Raw genomic sequence first — 17,209 nt, forward strand, 5'->3', positions numbered from 1 at the left:
TAGTTTGAGGGTCTATAGATGAACTGATGGAAGAAGACAAAAAAAAAAAAAAAAAGAAAGAAAGAAACGTAACACAGGCATACACATGCAGAGAACTTGGTATATGTACTTCTGTACCTGGGAGGTGGGGGGCTTAGCAGGGGCAGAGTAAATAGTGGAGAAAGAAAGGTCTATCAAATAAGTGAGGTGGAGAAAACTGACTATCCTCACAGCAAAAAAAAAAAAAAAAAAAAATACCCCTGACTTTCTCTATGAACGTAGAAGAGACACTCCAGAAAATGCTGGTAAACAGGTTGCACATTTTAAGAATCTGTAAATTAATAGAACAAGGCCATCAAAAAAAAATTAGTAAATGATCTGAACAGGCAATTCACAGCAAAAGGAAACCCAATGGCAAATAGCCACACAGTAAGATTTTCCCCTTCCCTGGTAATTAGGAAAATGAAAATGAAACAGAAGCAAAATAGCACTCTATATGACGTTTTTTGGCAAAACTTAAGAAGTCTGACCACACATGGGTTGGAGCATGAATTATAGCAGTGTTGCTGTGAGTTCATTGTCAGTGAATCAACAACATGCATTAAATAAGATGTCTCTCAAAAAAAATAATAAAAATAATAAAAATAAATAAATAAATAAATAAATAAAAAATAAGATGTCTTTAAACAGACACACACAAAAAACAAGGTTATGTGCTGATAGGCTGTGACCAGAGGCTCACGGGAATCTAACCCTGTATTTTCATATGCTCTTGGCATGTTTCTTACACTGAAACCAAATTACGGGTAGGGGTCCATCCTATTTTTACAGAATGGCTATAACCCTTTTAATTTAAAGATGATTCTAGGATTCATAGGAATTAAAATGTTCGAGGGCCACGGGGAAATAAATATATTGAGAGATTAAGAATACTAGGCATAGATTCTAGAAAAAACTCAAGCAAAACAACTTCTTTGGTGAGTGATATACAAAAAGGCTCATTTATTTTTTTGGTTCTCTTCTAAATGCACTACTCTTGAACCTGAACAGTGTCTTCTCTTTACATTCTGGTGAAATACAAGTAAGAGTCTTTCTAAATTTATTTAAACTATTCATTTCTTATCCAGTGCTTGCTCTTTTCTTACTCATTGCAGAGTCCCATAGCTGTGAACAAGAAGACCAACATTCCCTGAAACCTTCTCTTACTTCCGTGGTACCTCTTTGGCCCTCTGTACCCCACAGCTAGGGTTCCCCTGAATCAGGGGATTATTATTTTTTTTTTGACACTGAGGTTCTCTTTATTTCTGACCATGTCTTTACAACCATCTATGCAGGGATAACTCCCACATCTACCTCCCAAACTTGAATCTCCCTCTAGAAATTCAGATTCATAATTCTAACACTATAAGATGCATCTCCCCAAAGATCTATTAACTCCCAAGTCAACATCCCCCCCCGCCCCCGAATCACCTTTCCTTTTTCTGCTCACATCAGGAAGAATTTCTCAAACTGTGGCTTCTGTGCTCTTGTAACATAGACGTATGCCTAGGCTTCAGTGTCCAAGTCCTCAGAGTAAAGCCAATGATACATGTATTCAGCTAGGCAGGCATATAACAGGGGCACAGAATGGGCTCTGGGTCATAGAAGGTCCTGTCGCCACAGCGAGGTCAGCTAAAGGCCTCTCACTCTGCTAATGAGCTAGAAAACACTTCCCTATCTTCTCTCAAAATATGCAGCTATAATAAGGGGCTTTACTTAGAAAAAAAAGCCAGTATTAGCTAAACGCATTTTATATAAATATATATATAAAATTTTTAAAAAGTATAAATTTATATATATTATGAATATATATATTTAGCTAAATGTATTTATTTGTATGATAACAATAGCTACCATATTCCGAGCATTTACCGTATCTAAAATCATCTCTACCAACAGGAGGTGGCATTCGTGGCCCCTTCCTGAGCTATAATATCAAAATGAATGCCAAGGAACATGACTTAATGAGGGAAAGAGATAAATAGCAAATATTTAAAATTTATCAAATATTATTCCCTTTGTACTTTCCAAAACACAAAGGGCCAGCATTTGAACCTAGATACACCTGACTGTGAAGCTGGTCCTCTGTATGCCTCATGAACTCTACCGGGAACCACTAGTCGCTCACTTAACAGCCATTCCCCATATTCTTTGCCAATAGTAGAATCTTGATTTTTCTCAGCTGTCAGGTGGCCACGTGCTTCAGAGGAATTTGTCCCCTTTCCAGGCCAGCGATGAATCGTGATGTTAAATCAAATAGGGGAGTTCCATTCTTATTCAGGTCAACAACTGAGCGATGCACATGTGACCCAATCCTGTTGAATAAGACATGTGGCAAGTCTGATGGGAAGCCTTCGGAGATTTTTTTCTTTCTCTTAAAAAAATAATGACACCAAAAGGCCATTAATTTAATTTATATTTTTATGTGTGGCTTGTTTGTTTTCACCTCTGTGATGTGATGTCCAGAACTTTGGCAGCCACCTTGGGACACTGGAGGGAGTTACTCTAAAGGACACAATGATGACCTGAGGATAGCAGAGTGGGAAAGAGAAAGAACCCAGAACCCTAACAAAATTGATAACTTGATTTAAACCTATACTTCCATTTTTCTTTTCAAATAAGGCAGTAAAAACTTTTGGTTTACATATTTGGGATTAGATTTTCTTTTACTTGAGGTCCAAAATTACCTGACATTTGGTTTATGAAATAAGATTTTCTTGTGGATGGTTTGAACACCTAGAAATAAATTTTCTTGTAAGTCAAGAAATAGGGTTTCTGGCTTCATTATGGGATGTAGGAAACAGGAAAGAACATCACTCCATACTGACGACCAAAAAAAAAAAAAAGAGCTAGATAATTTATAAAATTACAACTTTTCTTGGATCAGTTACAGAGCTGTGGTCACAGGGTAAACAATTAACTTAACAAATGCAAACAACGATGCCTCCAAGGAGAGCACTTGCTTAGCTGCAGCAAACATCAGATGCTATACAATCTGGTTTTAAAAAAAAAAAAATGGCTACAATTGTTTGTTTGTTTGTTTGTTTGTTTGTTTTTTCTCAGCACCAAAATCTTTTTAATAACAAGGCAGGATCTGGGGTTAGTTTGTGTAGCCCAAGATGACCTTGTGGCCTCTGGTCTGCTCCAACGTCCAGCCCTTGGACTGCACTTAGGGCTTGATGTGGCTGTGTGGGGTTCCTAGGGCCTTGCCAAAATACCTGTACCTCTCAGCTCTTGCATGAACCAGAGAGGAAAATGGTGCCACAGCCCTTGGGAGACCCCAAGCCAACTAGTCAAAGATGAGGATCTTGCCCTCAGCTTTGAGGATGTGGCTACAGGCATGGCTGCTCACACACAGCTCACACACCTTCAGTTTGGGCATCTCCTACCACACACATTATTGTAGGGACATATAGTCCCTACAACCACTGCTGTTTTCTCTTTCTGGCCAGGCAGCTTCATCTTCTGGATCATCCTGGGGAGGAATAGAGGCAGCTGGTTGGTGTGACTCATGAATGACCTCTTCAACAGAACTTGGGTGAAAGTGGAATTGGTTTGTTTGGCCAGAAACCCATAGAGCTTAACCAACAGTCTCAGGTAGGAGTCCTGGATCTTGGGGTCCTTGCACCAAATCTTTTGGTCCCTGTTGTAGCAAAAGCAGGTGCCATGATGGAGCCAGAAAACAAAACAAAAAAACTGACTAAAATTATTAAAGAATGCTTAAAGGTCCAGTGTGAGAGTATAGGGAACAGAGTTTAAAGTGAAAGCATGGAACTACTGAGAGCCACAGACATAGAGGAACTCACACCCATTTGCAGGCCCTTCTCACAGACCTCACTGAGTATGCATGGGAAAAACTAGAGACAGAATGATCTAGAGAAGCATCACTTGTGGTTCAGCCTTGGAGAAGGAAAGAGCAGCCACTGAGGTGAAGGCATGAAGATTTGCCTGTATCTGTCTCTCCTATGTCTCCTACAGAATAAAAGCCTTATCCCACTGGAGGAAGAGCATCACACCCTGGTACCCCCAAGGTACAGGTGAAGACACTTGCAGATGAGAAAAGGAACAGAAATACCCTCTGGGGAAGGGCAGGAATACACTTAGGCCCAGATCATTAGAGATTGCCAGCTTGTGGATGAGAAGAATCACTGAGAAGGCCGCACCTCCAAGACACAGGGATGGAGCACTTATCTAAGATTGGCACTGAAGCAGGACAACAAAATACACTCTCAACACCAGGCTAGCAAACACCAGCAACAAGAAACAATGGTCTTCAAAAGTATGGTGAGGGGATCCCTGGGTAGCTCAGCGGTTTAGTACCTGCCTTCAGCCCAGGGTGTGATCCTGGAGTCCCAGGATCGAGTCCCACATTGGGCTTCCTGCATGGAGCCTGCTTCTTCCTCTGCCTGTGTCTCTGCCTCTCTCTCTCTCTCTCTCTGTCTATATCTCTCATGAATAAATAAATAAAATATTTTTTAAAAAAAGTATGGTGAGAGTCCTTACTGAGGCACAACCCCAGTGGGACAACCTAAATATTAAAGTGAAGCAGACATTGAGAAAAATCTGGCAACCGTCTCCCTACCTTAAACACAAGGTAATGCTAGAGGTTGAAGCTTTTGCATAGTGATTGTAACCACAGCAAGAAAATAACTCAAACCCAGCCCTACTGTCTGGGTTGACAATCCCACACACTAAAGGCCTAGCAAAAATAAAAGGCATGCCATTATCAGGCATGAATATTATTTACCTCAGTATGTACTGTTCTACATAAGACATACAGCTTTCATCCAAAAATTGCAAGACACACAAAGCAGCACATAAAAATAATACATTATTAAGAGACAAAGTAATCAACAGAATCACAATCAAATAAGACAGCGATGTTGGAACTATCAACCAGTGACATTAAGGTGTAAAAAACCTCCTTCAAGAAGAAATAAATCATCTGACTAGTCCTATACCTTTTAAATATATTGAATTTCTTTTTTTTTTAAGATTTTATTTATTTATTTGTGAGAGACTCAGACTCAGAGAAAGAGGCAGAGACACAGGCAGAGGGAGAAGCTCCATGCAGGGAGCCTGATGTGGGACTCGACCTCAGGACCCCAGGATCATACCCTGAGCTGAAGGCAGATACTCAACCGCTGAGCCACCCAGGCATCCTAAAGATAGTGAATTTCTAATTAAAAACCTTTCAAAAAAGAAAATTCCAGGCCCAGATTACATCATGGCAAGTTCTACCAAATGTTTGAGAAAGAAATAACAACCTTGTACAAACTCTTCCAGAGTTTGTATATATAAAATATGGGGGAAATTCTCAATTCATTTAATGATGTCGGCATTTCTCTGATGCTGAAATAAAAAATGTTATAAGAAAAGTACAAATTAATACCTATCTTGAACAAAGATGAATAAATCTTTTAGCAAAAACTGAGCAAACTAGGAATAAAAGGGAACATCTAAAACCAACACAGGGCATCTATCAAAAATTAATACCTTATGTCATACTTAATGGTGAGAAACTTAATATCCCTCCCCACCTCCAGCACCCAAGATTGGGAACAAGTCAAAGATGTCCCTCCTATAGCTCCTTTTCAACATCATACTAGAATTCCTAGCCAATGCAATAAGGCAAGAAAAAAAAGATGTATACAGATTGGAAAGGAATGAATAACCTAGTCAAGAATCATAAATGGTGTCTGAAATTTTACCCTACATGCAAATAAACAAGGTAAGCTGCCCTGGTTTCATAGATGTTAACATAGTGTACAAGATTCCTGAGTCATAGAAAAGGATGTTGTTACTTATAACAATAACAATCACTGGAATATCAGTATCTGCTTGTGCTGGTAACTCCAGTTCCCACAGGGAAGCATGAAGAGGGCCAGAAAATATTGCAAATGATTAGGCAATCCAAATGTTCTATACTGGTTGTCACTAATTGTCAGATACTGGGGTCGGGAGTAGAATTTGACTACAAAGAGGACAGAAAATATTTTATGGAACTGTTCTATATTTTTTAAAGATTTATTTATTTATTTATTTATTTATTTATTTATTTATTTATTCATGAGAGACAGAAAGAGAGAGAGAGAGAGACAGAGGCAGAGACACAGGCAGAGGGAGAAGCAGGCTCTGCGCAGGGAGCCGGGTATGGGTCTCGATCCCAGGACTCTAGGATCACACCGTGGGCCAAAGGCAGGCTCCAAACCGCTGAGCCATCCAGGCATCCCTGTTGTATATTTTTAATATGATGGTAGTTTTGTGACTATAGAACTTTATACTAAAAAGGGTAAATTTTATTATATCTAAACTACACTACTTTTTTACTCAAAAAATATGGAGACACATACAGATAAATGTGTTATCTAAAAAATTTGAATCCTACTTCCAGAAATTGTTCAATTATTTCACCTTAATGGTCATCATTTTCTACATCTGCTTCAATTTTTATTCTCTATTTTGGTTTTCACAATTATTTGATTTTTCTGTATGTAAAGACTGTTCCTTGTTACACCTACATAATTACTTTTATTTATTTTTTATTTTTTAAGGTTTTATTTATTCATGAAAGACACAGAGAGAGAAGTAGAGGGAGAAAGCAGGCTCCCTGCAGGGAGTCTGATGCAGAATATGATCCCAGGACTCTGGGATCATGCCCTGAGCCAAAGGTAGACACTCATGTGCTGAGCCACCTGGGCGTCCCTACATAATTATTTTTAGATATAAATTAACAGAAATTTGGTTTAAAATATTAATATATTGCCTTGAATTCATGAGCATTTTCAATTAACAACTTTATAAGAACCAGTAAAGCTGTTCCCACAATTCTATGAAGAAGCAAGGGAAATGTAATCATGAGACACAGAAATTAGAAAACTTTCCCAGACTCAAGCTACATTGACCAGTTCAGATCAGTCCAACTACAGTCAAGTGCCTTGAGTCTTGTGTGCAACACATCTATGGTTTCTTAATTGAATCTGGCTACTGTTCAAAGTCAAAAATACATAACCCAAAACTGCCAGGCTAGAGGAGAAATCAGGACTTGGAGCAAGATTACCAGGCCAGAGGTAGACATACAAAGACGGAGATCTGAGATAAAGCAGATACAGTCAAAAGGAAGCAAGGAAGGCCAAAAGTTTGGGGAGTTTGACCAACCTTTGAAGCCATAGTGGGATAAACTAGAGGTAAGGGGGACACTGAGAAAATTCAACCCTTTAGATTCTCCGGCTGAAAAACAATTGGGCTAGGGAGACCCATTGCCCGGTGAAAGGAGAGAGTCTGAGGTTGAATAACCAATTCAATGTGGGCAGTTTTGTAAGCCTTCTGATCCAGGGTCACAGATTAACTCTTGCATGCTCAGTTGACCGAGCTTTCCTGCAAGGTCCAGAAAACATCCAAACAGCTGATTTTGTGGAATAAAAAACCAAGCCAGTTGACTAAATTGACAATATCAGCAATTTGTCAGATGTTTTGGTGTCTTTTGGACAGAACTCTTTCATCATCACTTTGCTTAATGTTTCAAAATATGGTCTTATGTTTAAAAGGAAACACAGAGTAGCAGAAAGAACATATCTTTTGGAAGGGAAGCAGATTTGAGTAAAAAATCATTACTGTTTCTAGGTATCTGACTTCAGATAATTAAAAATCTCTGAATCTCAGTGTCCCTATATATAACAGGTAAATAGTACCTATCCCATGGGAATTCCTGTGAGAAATGCCTAAAATGGCATTTGTAAAGTACCTAACCTACAGAAGGCATTCAATGAACAGTAATAATAATTGCCATTTAAAAAATATTTCCTGCTTAAACTAAAGCATGTGCATTTCATAAATAACCCATCTAGTTCATTCAAGAAATATTTACTGAACACCTGACATATGCCAAACACTCTTCTAGATACATAGACTTTGACAACAAGGAAAAGAAAATCTCTGTCCTCCCGGAACTGGCATGCTATTGTGGATTTGTGTATTACCTGCCACCTGCATAGCGGGAGATGCTTCTCACACTGAGCCCAGAGTAGAACTCCCATTGAAGCTTGGCCAACAATGACTAAGGCCACTGGATTAGATCTCCTGAGAGAATGGTGTGTAGGTTTCCCAAAGAACCTCTGCATCAACATAGGGTCCTGCTGAAGAAAAGGGTTTCATTCGGCACAATGGACATCTATTGAGAAAAGAGCTTAAATTTTGCAAACTTCCTCATGTGGATACACCAGTAATACTGTTGGTATTTCGGAGTACTCTTATACAGGAGTCACAGGCCCAAATGCCAAGCAAAGGCCATAGGTAAATGAGTCAGGAAACCCATGTCATGGTTGAAGAATAGCAAATATTTAAAAAATTAAACTGTCTCTAAAAAATATGCAGCCACTACTGTTTCCAGTTGGTGTTGCTGGAGAAAAAGCAAGTTGCTGGAACTGATTTTTCAATAGAAGCCGAAATCTCTATTTTTACATGAAATTAAGTGATTTTCCAAATAAACTCCTTATAGTACTGATTCAGCATAGGAGACATGAGTTTGCAACTCCTGTAAAGCTCTAGAAGAGTCCATTTTTTAAAAGCAAGAGCATAGGGATGCCTGGGTGGATCAGCAGTTGAGCGTTTGCCTTGGGGTCAGGGTGTGATCCTGGAGTCCCAGGATCGAGTCCTGCATAGGGCTCCTTGCATGGAGCCTGCTTCTTTCTCCCTCTGCCTGTGTCTCTGCCTCTCTCTCTCTGTCTCTCATGAATGGATAAATAAAGCCTTTTAAAAATTAAAAATTAAAAATAAAAAGCAAGACCATAAACAGTCTTTAATTCTTTTTCACATTTTATACTGAAAGATATTTTTAGAATTGCAAAATACCAAATGGCAAAGATTTCTAATTTTGTTTGTTTGTTTGTTTGTTTCATCTAAAGCCACAATTGTTAGTCAACATCTAAGAATGTAGAGCTCAACGGTGGATCCCATAAGTTGTGGAAAGTCTACAATTAGGTTAGAGTAATGATGGATTAGAAGAAATAGGATGCTCTCGCCCTGACGTCTTCGAGCCTCCTCTTGCCCTAGTAGTAAGACATGCAGGGACTTGTTTGTAGTCGCAGATTTTGTATTCTCTCTTGACATGGCTGCAGTGAAAAAGCACATCTGTGAAGTGTTTGCCAGCATGTCAAGAGTAACAGGACCCTTGAAGCCATTTCAAATGTCATGCCAATCCTCATGCATAACATCTTTAAAAAGATTGTTGCTTTAGAGGTCTTAATATTAAAAAAAAAGAAGAAGAAGAAGAAGAAACCTGAAATGCAATACTTTTAGCCACTTAAAAGTGGAGGTTTTTTTTTTTTTTTTTCACTAAGCAAAGTTGAACTTTTTAAACTTCTTTTTACCAAACAAGCCTTTTTGGTGGTGAGCAAATAAATTAGCATGTGAGTCCTAAGTGCTCTTAAAATCGTTTTGCTATAGATCTGTCCACTGTTTATAATTCTTGAATAAATCTAAAAGCACAGAAAGCCATTCTCTAAAGGTTTATGAGCATTTTTCCATGAAGCAGAAGTCAAACAGAAGATCAAAGACATGTAACAAAATGCTTCAGACTTGGGATAGGGTGGGCTGAAGCCTGGCGAAAAGAAACCAACCTCTCCAGATAGTTTGGAAGATATGTCTTGTTCTTTCAAAATAAAAGGAAACTAAAACATGATAGCCTCAGTGTATCAAACTGACATTTTTGAACAATGTTGTTAAAAGCATCAGTCTTTGATATTTTACCCATAGTATCAAAGGCATTTTAAAAGAGGTTAGACAACTGTTTTACCAAGTGGCAAATAGGAACAAAATCAGGTGAATTTATTCTCTATTCCTAACAGCTGTTCTTCTCTGGGCTTCTCTGTGTCTTTCAGCAAAGACTTTTCCAGGTTCACCAAGGATTAATATACAGTCTTGAGTTCTCTTGAGCGCGTCTTGAGTAGAGTGCATCCTATATTTTGAATACTAACTATTTGATGCTTCAGCTGTTGATAGGATACCAATTGACATGCCTACAAACAATTCACTGTAAAAAAAGGAAAAAGAAAACAAAAGAAATACAATGAATATATTTGCTGGAAAGGCATGAATTTATCCAGCCATGATTAAACCAACCCTCAATAAATCTGCTTCTAATCATCCACTGGTATTTAAATATATAGCAACTAGTCTATTAAATTTAATTTTCCCTATTTAATGACAGTTATTCTAAATTTAATGACAGTTGTTTAAAATGTATGTCCACAGATTATTAACAACATTTTAACAATATTTTGAAACCAAGGAATGGGGATCCCTGGGTGGCGCAGCGGTTTGGCGCCTGCCTTTGGCCCAGGGCGCGATCCTGGAGACCCGGGATCGAATCCCACATCGGGCTCCCGGTGCATGGAGCCTGCTTCTCCCTCTGCCTGTGTCTCTGCCTCTCTCTCTCTCTCTCTCTCTCTCTCTCTGTGACTATCATAAATAAATAAAAGTTAAAAAAAAAAGAAACCAAGGAACGCAAGTATGAATCCATCAAATGTCAATAAATAAATTACTATCTAATGTAGAGTACCGAATTGTTAATTTGAAGCATACACAAGTGAGAATGCTTTGAACACATTTCGATGAAAAATAATTTGCTGGGACGGGGTGGAGGGGAATCCATCTGTGAGCTGCTAGTACTATTTCAGCATAAAATTAAGGATCTATAACTTTAAAATATATTCGCTTTGTATGAAAATATGCATTCGGTGAAGCACATTAAATTTTCTTGATTGGGAGTTGATTTTAACCAGAATACCGTTTTAACATTATGAGTCAAGTGGTTTTAATTTTTCTGTTGCCAATTAAATACGTGCTAAAAATATTACATACTATTTTATCCTGGGGATTCGCAACCAGGTCTATAGAGAACATTCCTTCCTATCGACTATAAGGAAAAAAAAAAAAAAAAAAAACCTTTTTCAGGTTATGGTGACCACGAAGTCACCAGGCCTGGAGCAGAACAAAGTCCTGAATCCAGACAACTCTGTTTCTGCCTGCTGGTGGAGTTTGCTTTCCAGTGGGACTCTGGCAGCCGTACCTTCCCGGGGAGCATGAATGAGCCATGGCCTTCTTGCCTGGCCTTGCCCCTCCAGCTATACTTGCCCACATCCCTGGGGCATTTCCTGGGATCAGCAGTGTAGACAGGCAAGCCCCTGTGACGTAAGAATACTAACCTTTAAAGCACATCAGTAGACACTTTGTAGCATATGCCGTTTATTAGGGTTTCCATTAAAAGTATTATGTTTCCATACTTTACAACCATAAAAGGGTAAATAATTTCAAAGGATTGCTTGATAGGAGACTTCTGTTTTAAATGGAACTTGGAAATATCTGGGAAATCACTGGAATAAATGTACTTAATCGACCCAATGCTGTGAAGTTCTTTTTAACTGTTTTCTTGAGCACATAAAAAGATATACCATTTCCTCCAACATTTTTTGAAATAGGTTTTGGTTTGGAGTCTTTCCTCTGTAACATTTGACTTATAAATATTTCTTACAATGCTTCCTTTGTCTGTCTTTCTTTCTTTCTTTCTTTCTCCTAGCGCTGAGACTTCTCAACACCAATAGATCGTTCCGCACTTCACCTCTCTACCCTATAGTGTAAGTTAGAACTTCAAACCAGAAAGTAACATTACATGCCACTCAAGAAAACCTGCTCCACCACTTGATAAGTTGGCGAATGTATATTAAATGCCCCTATTGTGTTATTTCCTTTTCTAGAGGAAACAAATTCTTATCCATGACACCAAGCAAATATGTCATCAACGTGGGCTGTATGCGAAGCCAAGAGGCCATCCACTGCATGCGAAAGATTAGATCAACTTGCTTTCAGAATAAAATATTAAAGAAATATTGGAAAAACAAAAATACAAACAAACAAAAAAAAGAAATATTGCTAATACCAAACATTTGAAGCAAAGTTAAGCAGTCAATAAAGTATTCACATGTTACAACCTAATTGGAATCATCTACATTAGCCATGTGTAGGCTCCTATTCTCCAGGAAATTACATGAACTTGTGTCTGGTTTTGTCTGTGTAGACATTAGATGTTAGGTAGAGTACTTTCTTTTTTACAGGAGCACTACTTAAAAGATGAAGTGAGACATTTCTGAGCCCCAGCAACCCCAGCTATCACGGACAAGCTGGTGAGTAGATCATACCAAAAGTGAGAATCATTTATCTAATTGTACAAATTAGAGGGCTCAAAGAGGTGGAGATTAACTTTTTTAAACCAAAACTTTTAAATCCTTAGTAACAACCCTTGGAACTAAGGAAGAAGAGTGAGCATAACATCATCAGGTCAATTCCCTGGACTTGGTGACGAGGGCACCAGCAATTGAGAATAGCAACTACCAAATGTGCTCACACGCCAGGCACTGCGCTCAATTCTTGGCTCACGTCATATCACTTAATTCTTAATACCCCTTCTCATCTTCATTTTTCAGATGAAGAAATTGAGTCCGGGAGACATTGGGTAACTTTCCCAAGCTCACAAAATTAGTAGTGTTGCTGCGTTGTAACCCTAGTCTGGCTGAATCCAAAGCTATGTCCTTTACTGCTGTGCCAATACCTCGTCTGCTTTGGGGTTAGGTATGGCCGGAGGATAGAAGCTAGAGCCAAACATAAGAGAGAATCAGCTCTTGATTCTTCAGAGCTGAAAATGCAGTGAAGTCAAGAAGGAAGTCACCCAATGGCTGTTTATAGAACCGAGGCCTCCTCTTGGCACAGTATGTCTGGTTGGCAGGGGAGAGTAAATGGGAGATGCAGGGATGATGGCCTTTGGGGTCTGAGCACAAGACGTAATTTCAGTGCTCTGTCTGGTGGGAGATGAGTAAAAGCTATGTTCTCACTCTGGTGCTGAGCCAGGAATGCACGTCTGTGTGGTGGGAAGTTGGAGGATTCATCTAGATAGAGTAGGCCAAGAGAGAGGAATCAAGGGAGGGAATGACAAGCCAAGGCATATCTTAAGGTGATCAAGGCCTTGTCCTTCCCACCACAATCATGCAGCCTCACTGAATGAGGACACTATTTGGGAGAAACTGGGAAATGGAGAAGAGGAATTCAAGGCAATGAATCACCTTGCCTGCCAAGGAAGTGCAGTTCAGAAGCCAAAAGGAAAAACAGGGCTCCATTCCACAAAGCACTCAATCTCCTGAAAGCAACAGCATAAATAGAGTCATTTATGCCAATGAAGGTTTCTAAATGTTTAAACTAGCCAGTAACACCACACAGATGGAGAAACTAATGCTTGCGGAAGGTAATGATTTGTACCGTAGTCACACAGTGGGTTGGAGATAGAGCAGATGTGAACTCCCAATCTCTTGACTCCCAGATATGCACATAAACCTTCAAAAAGACAGAGCTTCTAGCCCTGAAATCTGCCCAGCCCTTTGTCTACTGTGTGGTCCCCTGTCAACCTCAACATTGCACTACGCAGAAGGGATTATTTCCCCTCACACAGTTTGTGAGTCTTAGGGAGCTACATGACCGGGCCTCCACACTTTCTCTTTTTGTCTTTTTGTTCACTTGGCAAGTATTTGTTGAGTGTTTACTGTGCGTTGGGGACAGTTCTAGATGCTGGGAATCTGTGGCGAACAGGACAAAGACCTTGTTCCCCTGGAGTGCCGAATTTAGGAGGGGCCGACAGACAGTACACAATGAACAACCAAATAGGAAAATATCATAGAGTAAAGGTGCCATGTGGAAAATAAAGCAGCATGCTAAGATGGAAAGTAACTGCAGGGAACACCTTTGACTGAGCCTTTCTCTGAGAGTCAAGGAAGGTCTCTCAGAGAAGACTTTTGAGGTGACATGTATATGCCAAAGAAAAGCCAGCCAAGTGAAGATCCGAGGAAAGCAGATTTTTCAACCCAAACACGCTCCTTTTTTTTTTTTTAATTTTTTTATTGTTCAATTTGCCAACATTTAGCCCAAACACACTCCTGTAGATTTTACCAGTTTGCTTTCTTTAACCTGTTTTTCTCTTCTACCCAAGGCCACTTACAAAATTGCAAGTGAGTTAGAGTGTCATCCTACAAGGAAAAAAGCAAGATATTTTATTCTGATTTTCAAACTTTGGCTAGTAAGCTTTCATATTTTGATTAATATTAATATTATTTTGTATTAATATAGAATTCCCTACACATTTCACGAGAGATGAAGTCACAGCAGTGTCTTAGATCAGAGAGATTGATATATACAAGGGAATCGAGATATTCATAGAACTCAGTGGCATGACAAATGTCACATCCAGATTGTCCTCACATTCATTCACACAGCAGATCCTACACTCTCTGTGATTCATGATTATTATCATCATCTCTCCCCCATTTTATGTATTTATTTTTTAAGGTTTCATTTATTGATTCATGAGAGACTCAGAGAGAGAGGCAGAGACACAGGCAGAGGGAGAAGCAGGCTCCCTGCAGGGAACCTGATGTGGGACTCAATCCCAGGACCCCAGGATCACACCCTGAGCCAAAGGCAGATGCTCAACCACTGAGCCACCCAGGCATCTCCCTCCTCCATTTTATTGTAGCAGCCTCCTAACTGGCCTCCCAGCTTCTCAGCAACAAGGGTGATTTTTATAGAAAGAAAGTCTGAGCATGTCTCTCCACTGCTCACCTGTCTCTGACTTACAACTAACTGTCTGCAATTGTAAATGGTTGTGGACTGAATCGTTCCCACCACCCAAACTCACATATTGAAGCTCTGGCCCCCAAGGTGACTATAGTAGGAGATAGGGCCTTAACAGAGATAACTATGGGTAAATGAGGTGTGGGGGGGAGACTCTGATCCAATAGGACTGATGTCCTTATAAGAGACACAGACACCAGATCTCTCCCTCTCTCCCTCTCTCTGTCCCTTCCCACTTACCCCCCAAGGCTATGTGAAGTTACAGTGGGAAGGCCACCATCTGCAAACCAGACAGAGAAGTCTCACCAGAAACCAACCCTGATGACACGTTGACCTTGGACCGCCAGCCTCTGGAACTGTGAGAAAAGCACTTTCTGCTCTTTCAGCCCCCAGCCTCTGCTATTAGCCTGAGCACAGGGCTCCACGGATATCCATCACCTGCCCACCTCCCTCTCCCCTCTCACTCATCTGCTGCCTCTCTGCTCCCACTTTATCCCAGCCATGGGGGTGTCCTCCTTGCCCCTGAAGTGCCCCTCTCCAGATATCCACACAGCTCCCTCCCCTTCCTCCTGCAGGGTTCTACTCAGATGTCCCTTCATAGTGAGACTTTCTCGGACCACCTCTTTGTAAAATTATAACTCCCCCATGGCTCATTGCATTTCCCTGCTTGATTTTTTCCTCAGAGCCTTATCACTTACCAATATAATAGAAATCTGACATATTTATATTGGTGTATAGTCTATCTTGACATTGTTATGTAAGCTCCCCAAGGGTAGGGATGGTGAGCTGTTTTGCACTCTGCCAAATGCAGATGGAATGGAAAGTATGTGGGCATGAGAAAGAAGAGAGAGACAGAGGGAGAAAAAGAGAAAGACGGGAAGACAGAGGGGAGCAGAGAGAGAAAAGATCATCCGCCAGCTCAAGATTATGTCCATTGGGAAAGTTCTGTTGAGTTCTCTTTTTTTATTTTTTAGGGGAGGGAAGGGGCAGAGAGGGACAGGGAGAGAGAGAATCTTAAGCTGGGCATGGAGCCCAAAACAGGACTCAATCTTACCACCCTGAGATCATGATCTGAGATGAAATCGGGAGTCAGACCGAGCGAGCCTCCCAGGCACTCCTCTATTGAGTTTTTGACCAAGTTCCCTAGATATTCAATTGTAAATGTTATTAAAATAAAATAATAAAAAATAATTTAAAGAGTTCAAAATGCAATGAAAAGGTAGTACTTATTGCCCAGCACTTGGCAGAGAGCCTGTTAACAAAACAGACCTTCAGTGATTACTTTTTGAACTGAACAGTCGTTGTTATCACACCCATCATCCACATAATCTAGTGACACCCCCCCCCCCAACGACTATTGTCTGATTATGGAAAAGTTTTTTCATCATCTGTAAACATATGAGCTTACAGTGGTTAGAACAATGCCTGGCTTGTGGGATTAATTGAATGAATTTCAACACAGTAGAAAAGCTAAAAAACCCTTCCGTGTAGCCCATTATAAAACGTCTTACTATTCCTTTCAGCAGCTAAACTCTCCTTATTCCTCCTGCCTCTGAGCACAGTGTTCAAATCAATCCACATGCCAAAAACACTCTGTTTTTATCTTTGGGACTAAGAAAACTCAGAGTGTCTTCCTTGGTAGGATGGGAAAACGTTACTATAAAATGTAGTAACAGCATTTTACAGTATGTATTTCACGAGTTGTGTGAGACACACAGTGTGTCCAGCAAACCTTTGCTCTAAAACTTAACTTTTTAAGTGAACTATATATATATTTTTTAGATATTTCATTTTTCGTTTTATTTTATTTTTTGGCTTTTCTTTTTTTCCCCCCAGCTTTACTGAGTGAACTATTTTAAAAAATTTTAACTCCAGTACAGTTAACATACAGTGTTATATTAGTTTCTGATGTACAATATAGTGATTCAGCAATTCTATGCTTTACTCAGGGCTCATCATGATAAGTGTATTCTTAATCTGCTTTACCTAATTCACCCATCCCTCCACACCGTCCCCTTTCTTCTCTATAGTTAAGAGTCTGTTTTTTGGTTTGTGTCCTTGTTACTTTGTTCATTTGTTTTGTTTCTTAAATTCCAGATATTTGTGAAGTCCTATGGTATTTGTCTTTCTCTGACTGACTTATTTCACTTAGCATAATACTCTCTAGCTCCAAACATGTTGTTGCAAATGGCAAGATTTCATTCTTTTTTTTAATTCTATTGGCATACTGGTTTTTTTTATAAATTTATTTTTTATTGGTGTTCAATTTGCCAACATATGAATAACACCCAGTGCTCATCCCATCAAGTGCCCCCCCTCAGTGCTCGTCACCCAGGCACCCCCACTCCCCCAACGGATTTCATTCTTTTTTATAGCTAAGTAATCTTCCAGTGTGTGTGTGTGTGTGTGTGTGTGTGTGTGTGTGTGTGTGTACCATATCTTCTTTATCCATTCATCTATTGATGGGCACTTGGGTTGTTTCCATAATTTGGCTATTGTAAATAATCTGCAGTAAACATAA

The 17,209-nt window shown here is 39.6% G+C and overlaps 1 pseudogene; it reads right to left on the reverse strand.

Moving 5' to 3' along the window:
* Positions 1-3,118: 3,118 nt before the first annotated feature.
* LOC112677776 (ribosomal protein L18-like) lies at positions 3,119-8,010 on the reverse strand (annotated as a pseudogene).
* Between the last annotated feature and the right edge of the window lie 9,199 nt (positions 8,011-17,209).

Source organism: Canis lupus, chromosome 10, assembly GCF_003254725.2.
Source record: "Canis lupus dingo isolate Sandy chromosome 10, ASM325472v2, whole genome shotgun sequence".
Lineage (NCBI taxonomy): Eukaryota > Metazoa > Chordata > Mammalia > Carnivora > Canidae > Canis > Canis lupus.